Source organism: Portunus trituberculatus, chromosome 50, assembly GCF_017591435.1.
Source record: "Portunus trituberculatus isolate SZX2019 chromosome 50, ASM1759143v1, whole genome shotgun sequence".
Lineage (NCBI taxonomy): Eukaryota > Metazoa > Arthropoda > Malacostraca > Decapoda > Portunidae > Portunus > Portunus trituberculatus.
The window spans coordinates 12,436,393-12,460,448 of NC_059304.1; the positions used below are offsets into that span (position 1 = coordinate 12,436,393).

At 42.0% G+C, this 24,056-nt stretch overlaps 1 protein-coding gene across 2 annotated transcripts in view; it reads right to left on the reverse strand.

The window, feature by feature from the left end:
• Window positions 1-12,732, reverse strand: part of LOC123499764 (zwei Ig domain protein zig-8-like) — a 186,968-nt gene extending 174,236 nt beyond the window's left edge. For both annotated transcript variants that reach the window (XM_045248219.1, XM_045248218.1), the window contains exon 1: window positions 11,780-12,732. The gene's annotated coding sequence lies outside the window, so the exon portion shown is untranslated. The remainder of the gene's footprint in view (window positions 1-11,779) is intronic.
• Window positions 12,733-24,056: the final 11,324 nt, after the last annotated feature.

Consider the following 24,056-nt stretch of genomic DNA (forward strand, 5'->3'; position numbering starts at 1 on the left):
CGAATAAATGGTGTGTTTGTGTGTGACTGTGTATCGTGTGTGTGTGTGTGTGTGTGTGTGTGTGTGTGTGTGTGTGTGTGTGTGTGTGTGTGTGTGTGTGTGTGTTTGTCTAGATACGTAGTCAAACATTAACAAAGGAAGACGTGAAGTCCTGTTCAAACTCTGGAACTCGACGTATTTTTTATTTTTTCTCTTTTTCTGTTCTTTTCTCTTCCTTTGCCTTACAATGCTTGAAGAAAAGAGTCTTTGAAAATAAAGAGCTCTGCTTTAAAATATTCTCTTCAATTATTTTTCCAGGTAGATTATTTTTTTCAGGTTGAGAATTTTTTCTATTCTTTTCTCTTGATTGTGTGAGTGTCTGCCTGCATCCTCCACGCATGAAGAAAATAAACTGGAAGGTGTCAATGCCAATCACTGAATAAGATAAAAAGTCAACGAACACTACTACCACGCATGTAAAATCCAATGGTATTAAAATTCTTAAAGAAACTGATTTACGTAAAGAAAGTTTAATGTCGCCACAATTGGGTAGATTTCAACTGGGACTTTTTATCACCACAAGGATCGCCACTCTCACCAAAGCGTCACGGCAGCGCTGGGTGAGGCGTCAGGGAAAATGACCACTAATTACAGGACGATTATCTATTGTTAGGGAAAAATATTAGACCGATTAGCTACTGGTGGGAAAACAACATATTACTGAAGCCATAATTAAGTCTGACATATTCAATGGTCTTAACCCACATGTCCATAATTAGGGTCACTGTAAAGGTTAAGAGAAGGTCATACTTATTATATACCTGCTTATTGTTCTGACTATAATCCTCTTTTAACTAATTATCCGTCTTTTTTTTTTACCTCGTCTCTTTTCATGTATTATTTTCTTCCCTTCGCTTCCTTTCTTTCCGTGATACACAGCAGAGGAGGTGAGGCGAGCGCGGAACGAGTGCGGTTAGTGGATTTGGTGGAGGCGTTAAGCGTTTATCGGAAAGGAACGAGGTGGAGGTCACATCATCACATTCCTCCAGTGGATAAGCCAAGCTGGCCTTCAACGCCCTCAATGGCACAAGCGCAGTGGAGGGCCATCAGCACGATTAAAAATTAACTTCACCGTCACGTCCTTGAATTATTAATGGGCCACTGCTGCAATATACCTGGTGGTGGTGGTGGTGGTGGACGCTCGGTGAAGGCTAGTCTGGTCTGGGCTCTGATGGGCTGAGTGTGAGGAGTTTATTGCAAATATTTACACATGGAATGAATTTATTTTAAGTATGGCCTGTGCTCCTTTGTCAAATTCTCCTCTTACCAAATTTTCATTCTCTCTCTCTCTCTCTCTATCTCTCTCTCTCTCTCTCTCTCTCTCTCTCTCTCTCTCTCTCTCTCTCTCTCTCTCTCTCTCTCTCTCTCTTCTCAGTAGTTAATGATTTTTGTTTATCTTTCATTTTCAAACAGGGCCTTTTTGTTTGTATTGTATTGATCTTTTTATTTGTCTGACTGCTGGTTTGTATACTGTCTGGCTGTCTGTTTGTATACATGTACATATTTGTATATATATATGTGTGTGTCTCTCTCTCTCTCTCTCTCTCTCTCTCTCTCTCTCTCTCTCTCTCTCTCTCTCTCTCTCTCTCTCTCTTTTCGTGCGCACAAATGAGGAGGGGCATTGTGAAGTGCTTCCATTAACTCTCCAGCTAACTGTCCTCTCTTTAAATTTTCTATAATGCACCATTTCTCCACTCCCCCCATCTCTCTCTCTCTCTCTCTCTCTCTCTCTCTCTCTCTCTCTCTCTCTCTCTCTCTCTCTCTCTCTCTCTCTCTCCTCTATGCAGACCAAGTAGGTATATGACTTGCATTCCCACAGTGGTAACTTGAACTTGTGCTGATGCTACGAGTATTATCATTGGTGTTATTATTAATGATTATTATTATTATTATTATTATTATTATTATTATTATTATTATTATTATTATTATTATTATTATTATTATCATTATTATTATTATCATTATTATTATTATTATTATTATTATTATTATTATTATTATTATTATTATTATTATTATTATTATTATTATTATTATTATTATCATTATTATTGCTTTTGCTGCTGTTGTTATGGTGGTGGTGATAGTTATTATCATAGTTTTTGGTGGTGATCGTATTGGTGATAGTAGCTGTAATGAACACACACACACACACACACACACACACACACACACACACACACACACACACACACACACACACACACACACACACACACACACACACAAATCGTTTCCTTAGCTTGAATAGCGATTGTAAATTATTTTGTAGTTTCTCATTTTGTGTGTGGCTTTTCAAAAATGAAGAACGGGAACCAAATTGCGTTTTCTTTGTGAATTTCTTGCTTATTTAACGTTACTCTGAATGTTTATTTGAGAAACGGTAGAATTTCGGAGAGGTCTGATACCTATTCTTTTGCTTGACTATCACTGCTCAGGATTTGGTGTAAGGAGCGAAGTAGTTGTTTGGTGAAGAGAGATAGTACTCCGGCAACACACCTTATTCCTATCGGCTTTCTAATCTCACATAACTCTCTTTTCTTAGGCAATTTGAACTGCTCCTCCATATCAAATAAGTCTCTTTTTATACTCCATAATCTGATCTTATTTTTCCTTTCTATATAGCTTAACACTCTTTTCCATCCTAATTTCACTTTTTCCTTCTTTTCACTGAACTTGTGTCAGATGCGCACATCATAAGTGAAATATGAAAAATATAAGAAACAAGAAATAAAGATATATGGAAGTATGCTAGTTCGCCAGTATGGGGTGTGTAACAGTATCCAGCCATAAAAGAGATTAGGAAGGGCAGGAGGGTCAAAAGGTCATGTAAACATCCGGTGGTAGTGTTGTCGTCTTGGATGTTGTTCGTACCACACGTGGAGTTCATTTGAGCTTGTACTTGATTGGTGAATGGTACATTCTGAGGGGCGTGTTGTGTGGGTCAAGACACGCCCCCATAAGTTCCTGAAGGGAAATTGTAGAGGTTTGAGAGAGAGAGAGAGAGAGAGGAAGCAGAGAGGACAACCGCGGCTCTAAGCGGGCCACCCTCGGCTGCATAGCTGAGGGCGGCGTTTTGTACTTCATATATAACCAGTAAGTGGAGCTTATAAGTTGCAATGCAGTCTTTGAGGTAAATTAGAATGGAGGAAGAAGCATGATAGGAGGTTTAGGTATTATGTGGTATTAGTTTATTATGGTTTATGTGGTTGTACTTTGGTTCATAATGACGTCGTTATATACTTGCGTTTTCATCTATGAGTAAGGGAATTTGTATACGGCTACCTACGTATGTGCATGTGTGTTGCTCTGACGAATAAGTTACATAACATATTTACTAGTGTGTAATTGTGTACGAAGTTAACGTGGTTCCATGTATGGGTACCAAGAGAAAGAGATTATTTGAGGGAAGTCACTTGTGTGGAGATATCAATATTTGTCATTATATTTCGGTGGTGTTACGTTGTCATTTTGTTGAACGGAGTCTGGTAATTATATGTGTATGGTAATATATTTGGTGGTACGTCATGTGGTTGCTTGCATTCATGTACCAAGTAAAGGTCATCCTTATATACGGGTAGCTGGGAAAAAGGGGTAATATTGTACGTACTACGTATGAGATTTACGGAGAAATAAAGCACCGGGTTCAGATGTTGTAATACGTTATGAAGATATTGTGGATGATGTTTGAAGTGAAATCCGTTTTGATGCGAGAATATCTACGAGATTAATGCAATTCTTAAGGATGTTTGTAAGAGAAATTGTAATAATTGCAGTGGAGAAGGCAACAGAAAGAGTTGTGATTGTTACTTGTCGGCGCCGTATCGAACACCTTATGTATAGATATTAGTTTTGTTAATTAAAGATAGAAAAAACCTTTGACTATTTATAGCCAGTAGCTAGACAATTTGTGCAACGTCGTGCAACAGCTCGGAGCACGACACTTGCTTTTCCTTCCTAGTTTAAAATATCCTCGCTGTATCACATGATGCCTTGTTACTTTTTCAGGGTAAAGTTTCTTGTACTTTTTCTAGCTTTTTCTACTTCCTTGCTTTACTTTCTTGTCGGTAGTAATTTTCATAATCTACTTGTGTTTCCTCCTCCTCCTCCTCCTCCTCCTCCTCCTCCTCCTCCTCCTACTGCTACTACTACTACTCCTCTTCGTTCGCGACTTTCTACGACTTCTCTTTCCTGAACCCTCCTACTACTGATCTCTTCTTACCGTCCACCCTTCTTTCCTACCTTGCTTCCACCCTCACCCCTCTCTCTCTCTCTCTCTGTTATCGTCCCTCCCTCCCTTCCTTCCATATCGTTTATTTTTATTTGAAGTACAATGGGAATAGAATATGTTGGGGGAGATGAGGTAAGGTGGAAGCCATGTATATGATACTTACACACACACACACACACACACACACACACACACACACACACACACACACACACACACACACACACGTAAGCACAAAAAACATCTCTATATGAGGAAAGAGAAAGTGTAGGAAAGAAAGAGTCATATGTTACATTTTCATTGGTTTCCTTCTCGCATAAGATCGGGATTATAAAAATGCTGATAGATATCTTGCAATTCTTGGGCTGAAGGGACAAAGTGGCGGGTTGTGTCCTGCGGCGCGAGGGAAGAGTTAAGTACTGCCAGAAATGGTGTTTGCACTTAAAATTTTTGTGTCGATTGCTGTTTTGAGTCGTAAAAACTGGAATAAGAAAGTTGAATTGGAGGTTGTAAGTGAAATAGGATAGAATATTCATGACGATAAGGCCTGGAAGGAGAGAGAGAGAGAGAGAGAGAGAGAGAGAGAGAGAGAGAGAGAGAGAGAGAGAGAGAGAGAGAGAGAGAGAGAGAGACTACAGACTACATACCACACACACACACACACACACACACACTACACATATATACATAACTTATACTACAGCTTCCGAAATGACATTTGAATACGTAAAATAAGAAAAGTTAATGTCATTATCTGAATTGCTCTTATATAATATAACCATTCTCCTCTTTTCTTTTCTCTTCTTTCTCCTCTTCCACTTCCTCTTCCTCTTGCTGCTGCTACTACTATTAATACCACCACCACTATTACTACTATTATTTTTATTACTACAATTGGTACTACTACTACTACTACTACTACTACTACTACTACAACAACTACTACTACTACTACACTACTACTACTACTACTACTACTACTACTACTACTACTACTATTACTACTACTACTTCTACTACTACTACATGAACGCTGGAAAGGGATTAGAGAGAGAAGGCTAAGTGAAAAAACAAGTTTATTGTATACACTTATTGCCTCCTCTCGTGTTGTTCAGACTTGGAATCTGGCGGGAGGCGTAAGAAGTGTTTAAAAATATAATATTTTTCTTTGCCTTACCGATATTGTCTTATTTTTCATACCCATCTTTAATATTGGCAAGGTGTGGAAGTGGAAAAGAGGAGGAGAAGGAGGAGGAGGAGGAGGAGGAGGAGGAGGAGTAAGAAAAGGAGAAAGGAGTTCGCGTTTACGTATTTCACATGCCATACCTTCCTATCATATAACATTCCTTCTTGTTTTCCGGCATCCCTAAGTGAAAATACCAATCTCTGTTTGTGGAAGAGACGCATTGCTAAGAGACAAACCACACAATACTAAGAATATCTAAAAATACACTACGTCCTTCAGATACCCGTGGAAGTATTAGATACTTTCCTTTCATCATTCAGTGTGCAACGTGATCCGATCTTAAAAGCTTCTATATGCCGAACATTTCCTCTGAATGGCATGAAAAGAAATCCTCCAAGGAAATGATACAACCAGCAATAAGAAGTCAGTCAAGTATGCAAAGGGTTAATCGACTCGTGTGTGGGGACGCTGCACTCCTCTTTCCTATGTGTTACTGTTTGTCTCTCGCTTCTGACTAGCTCTCTTATTGTTAATATTTCTATTTTTCCAATTATCATGAAAAATTCTGCTATCTCCTTTATTTTTTTTCAATCTATACTGTTGTCTGTCCTTATTTTCCTTGTTTTTTATTTATTTATACTGTCTCTTGTTATTGGTTTTCATTTGCAATTGTAACTTAGTCTGTCTCCTTTTTCCGCTATTTCTGTATACGCTGAAGTTAGTAGCTATTCTCTGCTTTACCACTTTCTACTCCAGCTTGTCCATAGTCCTGTTTGATCCGCGGCCCAGCAACATACTATCCTGTCAGTTTTGTTGGCTTTCCTGGCGAGAGAGAATCAAACAGTTCGCACATTTGTTCTCTCACTTTTACCGCCCAATTGTGAAACTCAGCGACATCCCCCTTCCCTGCGTCCATCCGGCGACTCGTGCACATGAAAAGAGAACCATCGTACCGTCTCCGTTGTATTTCCCGCTTTTTATATTGCTGTAGAAATGGAGTGGTTTTCATCGTATTTTCCCTTCATTTAACATTTGCCTGTTTCTATTTGAGACGAATAAAAAGCAATCTAGGTGTAAAGAAGCGAAAACAATGTTAAAGATCGAGTAAAGTGTAATAGGGTGTAGAATACTTCAAGGGTGTTTATGTTGCTCGTATGTAAAGGTCAAACAGAGACAGGAGCACACTGCGAGGGAATCAGAGAAGAAGAAACGAGATAATGACCAAACAGACAAAGAAACTCGCGTCGTGAGTGGAAATGCAGCAAGAAAAGTGAATGACCGAGTGAATGAAAGTCGGTTGACAAAACATTTCATCCTTTAACCTTCCAGTCGAGTACTTAAAACACTTGGGCCTTTCAGTCTGCCAAAGAAAGCCAGCAGTTTTTGATGTCATTCAGAAGAGACCATTGACTCACCCAGAAAAAAATAGAAAAAAGAAGAATAAAAGATAAAAGAAACAAAAAAAAAAGACAGATAAACAATGAGGAAAGCAAGCACAAATGATAATGAGGTAAAGGAATGGAAGAGTAAAATATAATATTATTCCTGTTTCTGCTTGATATACTTTCTGGAGTTATAATTACTCATTACATATTAATGATCCTACAGTCAGCTACATCACAGATCCCGAAAATACCATGAAAATAGTTCATTATACGATGCTATATATAACATTAATTTTCTCCATAAAGAGAAAAACAAAACAAATATTTATTACCTTCTTTTTACTTTGGATAAGAAAAGGTTAGAAAATTATGGTTTTTCTATTTATGTGATAAGTGAAATGACCTTTGAAGTAACGAAAAGCTAAATAAAATTAAAACAGTTGCTATAACCTTACTTTCTCCTAATTAAATACCTGAGTCCTAAGCAATGCAAATAAAAAAAAAAAACTTCAGGTAACCCACGATAACAAATAAGCCTGAGCCGGCGTACCTGGTCATTACCTGGAGTGCGTTAGAGGCCACCAGATCCCCCTTCGTTACTCCTTCTCACTCCTCTCTCTCTCTCTCTCTCTCTCTCTCTCTCTCTCTCTCTCTCTCTCTCTCTCTGTATGCTTTCTTGTTCCTAACTTTCCCTTCCTACTACTGTTCCATCTCTCTTCTCTCACTTTCTCATATCTTACTCTTCCTTTTTTTTCTTTTTTCTTCTTTATCCCTTCCTTCCTTCGTCTTCGTTTATCACCATTATTAAAAAAAGGGAAAAGATAAATATTCATATCCACTTTTAATACTCCGCACTCACTTTTAATTAGCTGGTTTCTGAAATGAGAGAAAACGGGAGGAGAGAAAAATAAACTATGAATAGCTATAAACAAAATACGAGGTGACCTTTTCCCCTTTTTTCTTTATCCTTAGAGGGGAGACCATAAAAAGTTTGTTTTTGTATCAAGTAATCTCTCTAAACTAAGACGAAGCAGACTCGTTTCCGTAAGTGGAGGACGTTTACTCTTGCCCATAAAGAAAAGGAGAGAAGAAAGAGAGAGAGAGAGAGAGAGAGAGAGAGAGAGAGAGAGAGAGAGAGAGAGAGAGAGAGAGAGAGAGAGAGAGAGAGAGAGAGAGAGAGAGAGAGAGAGAAGAGAGAAGAGAGAATTTATACTATTTCTCAAGGGATTCGTTTAGACTCTCTTTGTTTCTCCTTATATTTATCTACTCGCCTTTATAACTTCAGTGCTTTCTAAAACATGCTGTCGCTACATGCTCTTCTATTTATCTCGCCCAGTTTATACGCCCCGTGGAATGGAATATACTCATATTTCTGAAGTCAAACGGGAGATTAAGGCGCGATAATTCTTCCCACACAAACACAGCCAAGATCAAGACGCGACATTATCTTCTAAGTTTGGCAGGAAAGGCTGGAGATTTAGTCCCTCACCTCCTTCCCTACTCGCTCACCACCCTCCCTCCTTGCCTCCCCATGTCCCTCCCTTTGGCGGTGTCGGTGAGCAAGGACCACTGAGGCACCGAGTCGGTAAAGTGAGTCTTGGCACACTGACGGTAAACTGCCTCAACCCTCTCGGATCTGCTTTCCCGTTGGCTGGTTGGTTAGGCAAGGAAGAGCTAATTCCACCTGCCTCTTATTCTCCTCTCTTGTGCCTTTGTCTCGTCCTTGTCTCCTCCACACACCCTCTCCTTCAGCCCCATGTTTCGTGTCTCTCTGTCTTATCTCTCTTTCCTCCACACCTGTTCTCTCCTTCGTAACTTCGTAAGCTTAATCATTCATCAGCCTGCGTCAACAGAGAAGCTTCAGAACGTCACTTATTTTTGTCTCTCTCTCTCTCTCTCTCTCTCTCTCTCTCTCTCTCTCTCTCTCTCTCTCTCTCTTTGTCTTTTCTTTTTTTGTCTTCATTTTTATTTATTTATTTATTTTTTTTTGAGTTGAGAGACTCCCGCAGCAAGATTCGTTTTACTGATTTTGAAGACGCAACACTTGCAGGCGGGATGTGGGTGGAAAACCAAACCTTCTCCTTCTGGCCATGATAAAAGATCGAGTTGAGTTCAGTCAGGAATTCTTGATTAAAGGAAAAACTGAAGGAGCTTTGATGTACTTGAAGACGGACTCGTAAAACCCGATGCAAGGCTGAGAAGGAAGGATACATCAATTTCTAGGATTAAAAATGAAACAGCCTCGCCCACGAGGGAATATCCTGCAGCAGCGGCATTAGTTCACAGTCACACCAGAATTCTTGGCCTGACGCACGGCTGCTGCCAAGACGAGGGCCCGGCACGAAAAGCAGGGCGGAGGATGTACACGAAAAGGGAGACAGAAAACAAATGGACACAGCAGGAGAGGGAATGAGGGGTGTGTGTTTGTAGGGGAGCAATGTAGGAGGCAGGACAGAAGGCACTTGACTGCACGGCGGGTTATGAGCGGCACTGCCAGTTAGCACAGCGGGAGAACACAGCAGGAAGCACGAGACAGCACGAGAAGTGCAAACACCAGACTTAAGTAAGTAAAATAAAAGTTTAAAAAATATATGATGACAAGAGTGACTATCGTCTCTCGAAAGCAGAAATGTTATACACTAACTCCAGCGTCAGAGACTCAGTATAGAAGAGGACCGGAACGTATATACGAGGCAACTATTCCATTCCGAGTGTGGTGGAAGAAATAAGGGAAGGGTACAGTGAGTGGGTCGGTGACGGGGAGGATGCAGGGCGAGAGGTAGGCGGGCAGGCAAGGGAGACAGGCAGGCAGGCAGGCACACCCACACACACACAATGCAGGATATGGAGAAAGGCCTGACAAGCAAGCATGAACAGAGAAGGGAAAGGAAACCGTGAAAGGAAAGGGAAGGGAAGTGGAAGGGAAGACTAAAGCCAGTCAGCAGCAGTAGCAGTGAGGCACGAGACTGGCTGTGGCTGTGGGAGTGGGTGCACGGGACGCCAGCCATCATTACTTAGTTAACGCCAAAACGATGTTTACCCCCGCAATAGATTTGCTTCTCGTTGGCCAACTGTCGTAAATCTACTTTGATAACGGAGTGCGACGCCGCCTCGATATATTTTACGGCATTACCCTCGCTGACACACACGGTATTGGCTGTCGCCGCTGAAGGACCGCTTCAAGCTACGTTATTTAGTACTACTCTAATTTAGAACACCACCTCAACAAAGATTTCCACCTTTCTCTCTCTCTCTCTCTCTCTCTCTCTCTCTCTCTCTCTCTCTCTCTCTCTCTCTCTCTCTCTCTCTCTCTCTCTCTCTCTCTCTCTCTCTCTCTCTCTCTCTCTTCCTTCATAGGAAAAAGAACTGTTGCTTAATTCCATTCCGTTTTACTGTTTTTTTCTATAAGTTGATTGTTTCAAATCCTGGAAAAGAAAAAGATGGATGGATTTCCAGTTTTACGATATTGCATTAATTGTTTGAACAGAAAACTACACAGAACTGACTCTCCGAGGAAGGCTCTATTTATGGGAGGCAGTATTCTGACGGGAAAATATCTGCCTATCCTTTCCCTGTGTGAGAAGAAAATATATTAAGCAAAACCAGTAAAAACAGCAGCTGCAAGCAAAGCACAGCGTGTCCAATTTGGTGAAACGAAAACAGATTTTTTTCCTGAATTCTATATTGGACGTGTGTGTGTGTGTGTGTGTGTGTGTGTGTGTGTGTGTGTGTGTGTGTGTGTGTGTGTGTGTGTCTGTCGGTCTGTCTATCTGTGTGTGTTAAGCTTTTTTGTTTCTTATTTGTGCGTGTCAGTGTGTGTGTGTGTGTGTGTGTGTGTGTGTGTGTGTGTGTGTGTGTGTGTGTGTGTGTGTGTGTGTGTGTGTGTGTGTGTGTGTGTGTGTGTCTGAATAATGCAAGAACCTTTTTCTTGGTATTGAGAGCCGAGAATTATGGAAAGAACCTTGGCTTTAGTGGTTTCTGAAAGTAAAACGTAACACACACACACACACACACACACACACACATCGAACGAGTCACAAAATTAGATTCCTTGTAGCATTCAACGTATATATATATAAGAGAGAGAGAGAGAGAGAGAGAGAGAGAGAGAGAGAGAGAGAATTATTTAGACCCTTGTAACAAATATTCTATGCTGCAGTCAATAGTTAATCAGTCAGTTTTATCTTATGGAAGGTACTGACGTCAAACTAATTTTTCCATATATATACTCTTCTTTTTATCTCTGGCATATATCTTTTTTTTTTCTGCGAATATATACTGCCGTTACATTTTTCATTACGAAATTTTTTCCCATTTTTTTATTCTCTCTCTCCCTCCTTTCGTTTTCATGGACTGTATTGATCTGCCAGTGGTGGAAATTGTACGCATAGAGATATATTTTTTTCACTTTTCCTGCATTGAAGCATTGTGTGTGTGTGTGTGTGTGTGTGTGTGAGAGAGAGAGAGAGAGAGAGAGAGAGAGAGAGAGAGAGAGAAACCCTAGAGTAGACGCTCCTCAAGAGGTGTAAATATCAGAAGGCATCGCGTCATTTGCAGCAGCCAAGAGCCATCAATTGTCGACGCCGGGTGTTCTTTAAGACTCGTTCCTTAAATTTCGATGACACGTTATCTCAGAGAGAGAGAGAGAGAGAGAGAGAGAGAGAGAGAGAGAGAGAGAGAGAGAGAGAGAGACTATGGTATGAGGATATTAAATAACTGCTGAGTTTTATAACAATCTCTCTCTCTCTCTCTCTCTCTCTCTCTCTCTCTCTCTCTCTCTCATCTACCTATCCATTTATCTGCCTATCAAAGTACGGATTTCTGCTGCCCTGTAAGTGATTCAAATATTCTGTTAATGCGAAGAAAGGAAAAATGAGAAAAACATGAACAGAGTATTGCCTTCAAATCACAAGTGAATTAAAGACCTTGACCTACCTTGTGTGTGTTACAAATGTCCGTTACTCTTGTCCTGCTCTCGATTGTCTGTATTTTCCGCTTTCCGTGCGCCCAGTCGTTCCTCCTCTGGAAATCCGTGGCTCCGTGAAATTCCCGTTCCAGCAAAAATTATTTATACGGTGCCGCAGTCCGCCCGGCTGACCACCACCTGGGTCTGCCTTTAAGTTTTCACGTATACACACGCACACATGTACGCACACCTCAGATCATGACCGCCACGGCTGGGTGTAGGTCGTTCCAGGTCAGTAGTGTCTCTGGGCCATGTCGTTAGCTGGTTTGTGGGTGAGTTTCCAGCTGAGTTGCGGGTGGAGCAGAAGTGGAGGAGCAGTGAGGCAGTGTGGCAGTGTCCGCCCGGCCGCTTTAGGTTACTGGGTGGAGGAGGAGCTTCTCTATCTTACTGCACTGCGTCCTCCTCCTCCTCCCTCCTTCAGCAGTCATGCACCACAGACACGCTACGGAAGAGAAGGATGTTCAGTGCTACTTACTTCCTGTTGCAGTTCTGATCGCCACCTCTTATCAGCACTGGAAGCGAGTCTCTATCTCTCTCTCTCTCTCCCTCTCCCTCTCCCTCTCTACCTTCCTCACACTCTCCCTGTCTTATCTTTCTCTATTCTCTGCCGTGTTGTCTCACACCTCGTCTCAGTCTAGGCATCGGGATCTGGAACACATTTCCTGGCTGGCAGTAGATGGTTCCACGTTCGGTTTGCAGTCACAAGGATGGTTGGACGCTGTTTTGCAGGATAACCTTACAGGGGATAGGTTAATCCGAGTTTTCAGGTTATAGGGATGATGTCTGAGTAACAAATGGCACGTTCCCGTTATGGGAAAAGGTTTTCCCTCGAGTGGGAACAAGAGAACCGACTCTGGCTTCACCACGCAGGTTAGCACAAGAGCTGAGGAGGTGCAGAGCGGCGTGACCGAACGCGGCAAGAGGCAGAGAGCAACTGAGAGTGGCGCTCTCTGGGGCCTGGCCGGGGTGGTGGTGGTGGTGGAGCTTCTAGTGACGCCACGGCTCGGCGCGAGGGACGCACACCACACACCACACTCCTTCCTCCACACACTCCTCACACACTCCCAGGGGTAATACCTCGGTGGTGATGGGCACATGTCACCACCTGCTCAACACACACACACACACACACACACACACACACACACACACACACACACACACACACATACACTTATCTTTCAAAAGTTGGAATCCATATACAGAACCAAACATTACATATAAACATATATTCTTGGACTTCCTCCTCTTTATTCGATGACATATTGAGAGCAAAAAAAATTGTAGCAACATGGAAAGAAAAAAACAAATTTAGGGTACAAATATCTTAGTCACGTCCACTATATATATATATATATATATATATATATATATATATATATATATATATATATATATATATATATATATATATATATATATATATATATATATATATATATATATATATATATATATATATATATATATATATATATATATATATATATATATATATATATATATATATATATATATATATATATATATATATATATATATATATATATATGTATAATTAAAAACACCTTTTCTCGGATTTCAAAGAACATTTCTACATAATTCGTAGAAACATGCCAGCTAAGACTGGTATAGTAGACAAACATGTTTTGATAACAAGGAGTTGTAATATCTGTATGTGCGAGATAAAAGGTAATATTGTTGTTGTTATTTCTCAGTAAGCGCAAGTAATTGAGTTTCTGAGTAATGTAAATATGGACAAAAAAAAAATTAAAAATGACATATCAACATGAAGCGTACTGAAAAGTAAATTGAAGTCATCAGAAGCTCCCTAGAGACTTCACAGAATGACGTACGGGAAAATTACGTGAAAATACTTACTCATCTCAGCCACTCCTTTAGCTCACACACTCTCTTCTTCACCCGCTCTCCGTCATCCCCAGACATCACCTTTTCTCTGTCCCAGCCTCTCACGTCCTGTCAGACTCATGCTTCCGTCACTGCCATGCGTCCCCATCACCTCTACACCTCCACCTCTCCCACACTGTCACCCTCCACTGCTCGGGGTTCAGACAGCTTGCAAGGGCATTGTCCTCAATATCAGATGGATAAAATTTAATAAAGTGTATAGCTGACTTAATGAGAACCTATGTATGTCGACGGCAGACTGATTTGTGTGTGTGTGTGTGTGTGTGTGTGTGTGTGTGTGTGTGTGTGTATTATTATTCTTATCATGACGGGAATAAATATCAATTATGATTTTTGATGATTCCGTTCTTAGCAGGAATTTGGGTCTTTCTCTCGCAACAATAATGATGAAGTTTGCGTGCAGTTGCATTGATGTAAAACCATTTCTATTTCTGTTGCTGTTTGGCGAGCCTCCTCATAGACCAAAGGCACACTAAATCGTCGAATCGTATAATATGACACCACAAAGAAGGAGAAAGAGGACGAGGAGGCAACAGTAGAACGGAAAGAAAACATGATCAATTGATTCAATGTCCAATGTGCATTGAAACAAATTTCATCAACAAGAGAATTTTGGCAGTGTGAAACTCCCGCGGCTCCACAGGTGACGCTAAGTGGATTCTTCTATTCTTTGTCTTTCACTCACACTTGACTTTCCTTGCATGAACATTTCACATACGCCCGCAGATGGACGAGTTTACAGTGAGAGGTATGAATATCACGGTGCTGCAGGGTGCTCATAAAAACGAGTTTTTAGGCTTGCCAAGAAGTTACATCCCAGTCTGACCTGGCACGACCTTTCCCTCTTCTGACAGGAGGTCGGGTGGGGGCCTCCGGGGACTTGCCGTACTGTCATAAACTCTCTTCTTCAAGAGAAAGAAATTCCAACTAAGGAAATTTAAGCAGGCCACTTGGCTTCCACAATTTCCTATGAGGAGACTTACGGAGAACAGATGGCTGGCAATGCAGGTCAGCGCAGCACCTCTAGACGCCCAGAGAGACCCGATGGAGACCAGGAAGTGAGAGAGAAAGGAAGGGAGTGCCCACAACGTTGAAAGTTTGTGAGCGTCGTTTAGGGAAGCGAAATTATGAGTGTTAATGCATAATTACATTTTAACAACGTCTTTGAATCGTCTTAGAGTGTGGGGGGCAAAGGAAGACCAAAGGGGGAAAGGCATCAGGTGTCAGTGAATATAACAAGTGACGCGGTCGCCTCAGAGACGCCACAAGCCGCGCTTCAACGCCCACACGCGGGCCACATGACACCCCATCCTCGTCAACTGCCTGCTTGATATGCTACATGCGCTGGAATATGTGTCTAATACGAGGCCTCGTGCAGGTAAAGGAAGCACTTAACCTCTTTTAGTCCAAGGTATAGTGCAGGTAAACAAGAATCCGGCGAGACAGTGAAGTGTTCCGGCAAAAATGTGAATAAAGGTGAAAAAAAAAGAAGTTATTTAGAGTTTCTTTCACATTTCCACAACGTTAAGTTTCTGGGTTACGTGAGAGAGAGAGAGAGAGAGAGAGAGAGAGAGAGAGAGAGAGAGAGAGAGAGAGAGAGAGAGAGAGAGAGAGAGAGAGAGAGTGAGAGAGTGTAGACGAGTGAACTGAAATGAAGTGAGAGGAGACAGAAAAGGGCATTCATAACAGCTTGGAAAATTAATGATAAAGTGAGGATCCTCAGCCACTTTTTTTTTTATTTATACATGACCAGCTTTCCAAGTGTTTGAACCCTAAGAGAGTGAGAAAAAAGTGCAGTGAAGGTGAATCAAAATGAGATTGAGATCGACGACATGATTTGACCTAATTTCTTCATCACATTCAGGTGAAGGTGATGGAAGAGATCGTGTCGTCATGAATGTTTCTAAAGAGGGATAATTTCTTTCATACTCTTTTTTTCCTACTGTGTGCATGACGACATCGACATGAGCACTGCACTCAACCGCAGCGGACACCTCTTCAGAAGGCTCTCGTGACCTCATTTCCTTAATGATTACTAATTACCAGATTATCAGAGGGATGTTGTAGCGCAGGGTATAATTTAGAGGCCATGTTCTTGTGAACCTTGTAAATTTGCTCTTTTCTGGAGTATCTATGGGTTTTTCTCCTCTGCTTGGGAGTGTCTGACGGGATGCGATTACACATTTCAGCTGACTTGTTCTTTGTCCCACATAGGTAATCATATATGTGTGTGTGTGTGTGTGTGTGTGTGTGTGTGTGTGTGTGTGTGTGTGTGTGTGTGTGTGCGTGTTTATATCTATATATCTATATCTATATCTATCTATCTATCTATCTATCTATCTATCTATCTATCTATATATATATATATATATATATATATATATATATATATATATATATATATATATATATATATATATATATATATATATATATATATATATATATATATATATATATATATATATATATATATATATATATATATATATATATATATATATATATATATATATATATATATATATATATATATATATATATATATATATATATATATATATATATATATATATATATATATATTCCTTCTCTTTCCGGTGTTGGAGGTAAAGGTGAGGGTCACTCAGGAAGTCCTCTCCTCGCGCCCCTCACAAAACTGTGCATTGTTGACGCATTTTCCTTAATTACAAAGACTGAAACTCTTCCCAAAAGTCCAAAAAGCCTCATTCTTGGTATGGTGCTTCCACGGGGACTTCCGAGGGGAATCTGAATGGATGGAGGGCACTGGTAAAGAGGGAAGGAGTTGATGAGGAGCTGCCCTCTCACTGTCTCTTCAGCTTCCTTTTCTCCAAGGCGACGACGCCAGAGTAAGAGTTTGCCGAGGGTTCTTGACTGTGAAGGCTGAGTCAGATGGCCCTCTGGCGCACAGCCTGTGAGGTGTGAGGGAGCACACAGAGCGTACTGCCAAGGGGCATAAGTGACCCGCATGGAGGAGTCACCGGAACGTGGGGTCACGCACAAACCACGGGGCCGAGTGGGGGTGGCAGTGGTTGCTTAGAGACACAAGACTGAAGGAGGGCCACTCGTGGCCTTCCTGATTCTGTGTCACCTTACTGAAGGGCGCAGGGACGCGGGTGTGTACTGCGTGTTACCCAAATCTGTACCTGGCACGTTTTTGATGCTCCCTAGTCTCTTCCGGTACATGTTTGTTACAGAGCTTTTATGTAAACGTTTTCACGGTGTACGCGCTCATTTAATGGTCTCTAATGACAACACTTGCTCTTGAGGGTGACGTGAGGGAGAGCAAAGCTCTCTAATGATGTTAATGACTCCAGTAATTAAAATAATACGTAAAACCACCGCCACCACTACCTACAACAAAACAACAACACAGGCAGCGGCAGTAGTAGCAACAACCCGCCAGCTAACAAGCCCCAAGCAAACAAATCACCCATTGTCCTTCCCATCCCCCTTACTTTCCTTCACCCCCTTTATGTCTACATGCCTCTTCACCCCGAACAACTAATTAACTATATGGTAATGGAGGCGAGGTAGCTAGTCAGCGACCAAGGGCAGGCCAGGTAATTGAAAGGTGTTGAGGGGAAGCCACGTGATGCCCTGCCAAATAATCCCTGGTCCTGTTGGAGTTTCAGGGCGTTTCATTACACTCCCCTGATCATTCATACCTACCTAAAAGTGTGAAGCAACTTAGGCAGGTACTGTCGACACTGAAGTGCTGACGGGGAGGTAAAGAAGTGGAGAAGTGACGTGGAGGAAGAAGGGAAAGCTCAGGTGAGATGAATGAGACTATCAGATATGCCTAGAAGTGAACAGGCATTAATACTGACGTGATGTAAGGAAGAAAGAAAATTGTAGGAAAGAGAGGAAGTAAAAGACTGAGTGAAGAAGACCATAGGGAATGGATGGAAGTGAATGGAATGTACTCAAAAGAAGAAAAATTAAATGAAGAGAAGAATTATAAGGAGGATAATGTAAGAGAATTTAAAAATATATAAAGAAAAATACCTGCAGAAGAGGACTATAAGGAATTCAAGGAAGTGAGCTGAAGAAAAGCAAGGAAGAGAAGAATGTAAGGAAGTGTAAAGGAATGTAAAAAGGAGAGCTTAAGAAGAGACGGAAATGTGAGCGAATGGGGAAGACGAGGAGGACAAGGAGGTGCATGAAAAAAAAGGACGGAAAGGGTGAAAACAAACGGTGGGTGTAAATTTGTAAAAAAAAAAAAATCCAAAAAAGAGACAGAAGAAAGCGTTGAAGGGGAAAGAATGTAGGTGAAGGAAGGAGGAAAGGAGGTAAAGACGAAGCCGTTACAGGAAGGAGACTCAATCAAGAAAAGGAAAAAGACAAGTAAACATATAAACATTCATTTACTTACAGTCAAACAAATAAAAATATATTGTCTCTCTCTCTCTCTCTCTCTCTCTCTCTCTCTCTCTCTCTCTCTCTCTCTCTCTCTCTCTCTCTCTCCACCACCCCCTGAGATCGAGTGACACGTTCTCTCGTGGGGGAAGAAAAAAAAATGTGTCCTCATTCTGGGAGAGACCTCAAAATTCTTCCTGTTCGAGAGAGAGAGAGAGAGAGAGAGAGAGAGAGAGAGAGAGAGAGAGAGAGAGAGAGAGAGAGAGAGAGAGAGAGATTATGTAAACTGCCGCTGGAATTGTGTAAACTCCTTAAGACAAACTCCAGTAAAACAAAGAAAGTAAGAAAAAAACAGGAGAATTGAAGAATATTGGATGAGTCTGAAGTTTAGATCGACCTTATGGTGTGAGGAAGAAGAGAGAGAGAGAGAGAGAGAGAGAGAGAGAGAGAGAGAGAGAGAGAGAGAGAGAGAGAGAGAGAGAGAGAGAGAGAGAGAGAGAGAGAGAGAGAGAGAGAGAGAGAGAGAGAGAGAGAGAGAGAGAGAGAGAGAGAGAGTAAGGAGAGGAGGGAAAAATAGGGTGAGAGAAGAGAGAAAACGACCCAAGAGGAAAGTAACAAAGAGAGGGAGAGAGAGTGAGAGGGAGAGGTAGAGGAAACGCAGATGTGGCTTCGTTCCTCGAATACCTCTGTTTCAGGTGCGTTGGGTCTTTAGGGTGACTCATTTTTCAGGTGTGTTTCTGTTGTCATGGGCTTTGTTAAGGATTTTTACTTAATGTTTTTTTGGCTTAGTATGAGTGGCTGGTACACCTTTACCTGTTTCTAATTCAATGGAGCGTGGGTGCTATGCCTATTAGTGTGTGTAATGTTTTCTGTAATTTTTGTTTGTGAAATTCAATATATTGCTAATTAACGTCTTTGTCCATCTATTTTATCTTTGTATCTATCTATCTTATCATCTATTTGTCTGTGTACCTCTGCCTTATTCTGTCTATCCATCTTTCTATTTATATTTTCTTGGGTCGTTTCAATACCCACACCTGCGCTGGTTGCGTGCTCCTCCTCCCACGTAACTCATTTCCAGTTACTCTTTGTTGTTAGTTGTTCAGAGGAGGCACTGAATTGAAGCAGGTGTATTCCAATTGTCTTTGGCTCCCTCCTTCGAACACACACACACATCCACTCTCCTCCTTCACCCCCCACACACGCCTGTCAGGGGATGAAGAATGTGCGCCTTCCTTTCTCCTCTGCCCAACTCTCTTGACCTGGAGAGGAAAGAGAAACAAATGGCACAAAGGAGTATCGAACTGGAAATCGTCACTTCAAACGTGGAAACACAAGATAATGGTCAAGGTTCCTGTGCTCGGTGTGTAATATAAGGAGCAAGTGTGTCGCAGTCCACTATCTATCAAGGAAGCTCTTACCAAAGTCATGTTGGTAGTATTGAAGCTGCGTTTATTAAGTTATTTTCATTATATTGAAATCTGGTTACAAGTCACTGGTATTCCTGAAAGATCGAGGTTTGCATATTGTTATAACATGTGCAGGAAGGAAGTTGCAATCTAGTAGCTTGTGAAAAAGCTAGGCCATAATTCTATGAACAAACGTTTAGGATGAGTGTCGAAAATGCCAGAGTAAGATCAGATGTGTATTTCTGAAGAGGGCATGGCATTTGCTATCTTTTTTATTCGTAATGAAAATTTGTGTCACTGTCTGAGTTTGTTAACAAATGAAAAGCTTCAACTGAGTGTTATTGACAGTTAAGAAGTGTAGGTACGAATCTATGTATATAATCAGATTAACGGATCTTCATTACATTTGGTGTGTAAGAAGGATGTTAGTATTACAGCTTGTCAGCAGAAGAAAAGTTGCAACTGAATACCCATGACAGTAAAGAGAGTGTATGTATCGAGTGTGTCGGGGTATAATTGGATGTGTATATCCCAGAAGGTCAAAGTCTCAATAATATATCGGATGTAAAATTGAGGGATATTGCAATTTGTAAAAGAAAGAAAAGCTATTTCTGAATTTTGTTGCCTGTACTGAGTGTTTATCCATTTAGTCTCGCAGCTTGGCAGAGTGATGTGGGTAAAATGTTGTCTTTCTTGATGTGAAAGTTAGTTGATGCAGGACAACAAAAATATCCATAAAACCGTGACGAGAAAAAGCGTATTTGTCGTTCGCGAGCATGAAAACTTTGCATGGAAACAAACTTACTCGATCAAGAAGGCAATTTTGATTTTTATAATTGCTTTTCTCGGAGGTGAGAGAGAGAGAGAAAAAAAAGAGAAAAAGATCAGACAAGGTGAAGGAAAGCGAGTATTATCGTGTGTGTGTGTGTGTGTGTGTGTGTGTGTGTGTGTGTGTGTGTGTGTGTGTGTGTGTGTGTGTGTGTGTGTGTGTGTGTGAAGTAACTTGTTCCACTTTTTAATGTTTCATATTTTCATCTTCTTTGCTTATTTTTTTCCACTTTTTTGCTACAATATTTCACTTTCTCTTCTCTGACACTCTCTTTTCTTACAGCTAAATGTCCTCTACTTGTACCTGCTTCATACTTTTATTCTCATTTCTTATCGTCTTTCATTATCCCACTTTAAAGATTTTTACTTTTTTTTCTGCTCTACGCCTTTCTCTTCTTCCATTAACATTACACTAACTTTTTATCCCATTTTTCGTGCCGGAAACGTCTTCTCTGATTTTTCTTTCCTCATTATCCAGGTATTAATGCCTCTTCACAGTTCCTTTTCATCTTTCTTCTCACCAAAGCAGCACTTCCCTCTTCATCATTTTTACCGTCTGCCTGTCCGTATGTCTCTGCCTGTCTGTCGGTTCTTATGTTTTATTGGTCTCTCTCTCCCTCTCTCTCTTGTTCTCATTCTTATTCCTATAGTCATTCTCTTCCACGTCGCTCAAAATCTACTTTAATCCACCCATCTATCTGACGTTCCTTCCCTTCGTCCTTTCCTCCCATCTCTCCTCACCTGTTAGTCCACCCATCGCCCTCTCGTCGCATCATCTCGATTGGACTCACTCACTTTTTTCGCTGAGTGGGCCTCGCACCTGCCAGCAAGGAGGGAAACAATGGTCTCGCCTGCAGGTACCCCAAGCTGGTGTGAGTAGGAACAGAGTGATTGATGAGCGGCAAGGGCGAAAGGAGGTCAAGTAAAGGGATGATGATGAGAGAGAGAGAGAGAGAGAGAGAGAGAGAGAGAGAGAGAGAGAGAGAGAGAGAGAGAGAGAGAGAGAGAGACTAACCGACCTACGCGTATAAACGAAACGAAGCTAGTATTTCTTTATATTTTCTTCACCTTTATCTACGTATTTTCCCCATAGTACTCTTCAGTATTTCCTCTTCCTCCAACTTCCTTCTTCTCCTCCTCCTCCTCCTCCTCCTCCTTCTCGCCTTACCTGTCCCAATACTACACACGACAATAACAGTGGACGCCGAGCAAGAGCACCAACAATAGGTCGTGACAGGCAGTGGCGCGCCTTCGTGTTGTGGTCGTCGTCAGGGACAAAGGCGACCGTTCACTAGCCATCCTTTCAGCGGCGCGCGTTTAGGAGAATATGGATGGGGATGGCAGATAGAGAGGGAAGAGAAGCGGTAGGCGAGGAACGAGATAAACACCGTCACTGACATCAAAGGCAGCCAGCCATCACGTACCAGGATATAAGATGAAGGAGAAGACAGAAGAGAAGGAGGACGAGGAGGAGGAAAAGGAAGAGGTAAAAGTAGGAGACATAAAGGAGGAGGAAAAGGATGAGGTGCTGGAGGAAGAGGAAGAAGAAGTAGAGCAGGAGAGGGACCAGGAAAGGGAATAGATGGAGGTAGGAGACGTGAAGGAGGAGGAAAATTAAGAGATAAGGAGGGAGGAAGAGTGTTGTTGCACCATTGTTACATCATTTGTGTCAGTGATGTCACTCGCGGTAGACAGACGGGGAGAGACTGAGAGGGAGAGAGAGAGAGAGAGTCAGCACTATGGGTTTGTTTCTATGCCATTACTAAGGACCCATCACTATCACGAGGCTACGACTTGGCGAGGACCGATAGCATGGAGGGTGCAGGGCTGTACAGAGACTGGTATTGGGGAGAAAGGAGAGGGAGAGGGTGGAGGAACAGAGCTGTGGGTTGTAATGAGGACCATAGAAGGGATGGATGTCGGGACTGGTTTGGACTTCAGATGGATGAGAGGAGAGATGAGGGGGTGTTAAGGGAGGGTGTTGGCGGTTGTTCACAATGGGCGGTGGTAATCTGAGCTTTGTGTTGGACGTGTGGTCAGCGGCAGGGGGAGTCTGGTGCAGAGGATCGAGAGGCACTTTATCCCGAGTGTTGGAGTGTGGGCGGGTGATCCTGTTATTGACAAGCCTCGTGGCGTTCGTTCAGGGAATGGCTCCAAAACCAGGACGGGACAACTCGGTGCGAGGACTGGCGCGCGACAACCGAGGATAAATATGTATAAAAACAAAATCCGCTGTTGACTCCCGCTGACAAAATAAACAATCGAGTATATGATTGAGCCGTCACATTTTTCAAAAGTCAGGAATTGAGTCAAGAAGGAAGAGAAAGAGACAAAAAGTATAAAAAAAAAGGTGAATTGAGTAGAGACAATGAATGCGGATGACTGCAGGAAGGAGTGAAGAAATGGAAGAGACTGTGAGGGAAGGGAGAAGGAGAGGGGACGAAGAGGCATATAAAAGTTACTCTTCATGTATATATATTTTTGGTAGAGTTTTGTCGACTCAGGGAAGGCCGTCTTTATGTGATAGTCTGTGGAGGCGCCGAGGAGGGAGCTGGAACTCAAAAACGGTGATCAGGGGAAGAGGCGAGGGTGGGATGTGTGGGTGGGAGGGAAGGGAGCGAGGAGGTTTGGGAGGGAAGAAAACAAGGATTATAACCTTCCGAGAGAGAGAGAGAGAGAGAGAGAGAGAGAGAGAGAGAGAGAGAGAGAGAGAGAGAGAGAGAGAGAGAGAGAGAGAGAGAGAGAGAGAGAGAGAGAGAGAGAGAGAGAGAGAGAGAGAGAGAGAGAGAGAGAGAGAGAGAGAGAGAGAGAGAGAGAGAGAGAGAGAGAGAGAGAGAGAGAGAGAGAGAGAGAGAGAGAGAGAGAGAGAGAGAGAGAGAGAGAGAGAGAGAGAGAGAGAGAGAGAGAGAGAGAGAGAGAGAGAGAGAGAGAGAGAGAGAGAGAGAGAGAGAGAGAGAGAGAGAGAGAGAGAGAGAGAGAGAGAGAGAGAGAGAGAGAGAGAGAGAGAGAGAGAGAGAGAGAGAGAGAGAGAGAGAGAGAGAGAGAGAGAGAGAGAGAGAGAGAGAGAGAGAGAGAGAGAGAGAGAGAGAGAGAGAGAGAGAGAGAGAGAGAGAGAGAGAGAGAGAGAGAGAGAGAGAGAGAGAGAGAGAGAGAGAGGCGGTGAAAGTTGCACAAGAGAAAAAAAAAAATGAAAAAAGAAAAAGAAAAGTTAATAATAAGAGGCTGGTGGTGGTAAAAGAGGAGAAGGTGGAAGGAAGGAGGCAAGAGGAAAAAAAGTGAGAGGAACTGGCTGTGACCAAGTTAAGAGAGATTTAGTGAGGGAATAATGTGTAGGCTTATGGTTGGGAGGGAAGGCTTCGACACTAGAGGCAAGACAAGGAGAATAAGGAGGAAAAGGAGAAGGAGGAGGAGGAGGAGGAGCAGGAGGAGGAACAGGAAGAACAAGAGTAGAGATGAGGAAGAAGAAGAAAGCTAGGAAAGTGTTGTGAGAAAAGGACAAGAGAGACTGCTGGGAGAGCGAGGCCAAGGAGGAAACATTAGCAGAGTAAGGTTGACTTGTAAGAATGAGTAAGGTGAGCTCCAAAGAACGTGCAAGCAGGAATCCTGGGAGGCTCTGACACCATCTCTGGCGAAGTGACGAAAGAAAAGGAAAAAGGAAAGGAAAGGAAGAGGAGAAGGAGAGCGTCATAAGGGCTGAGGA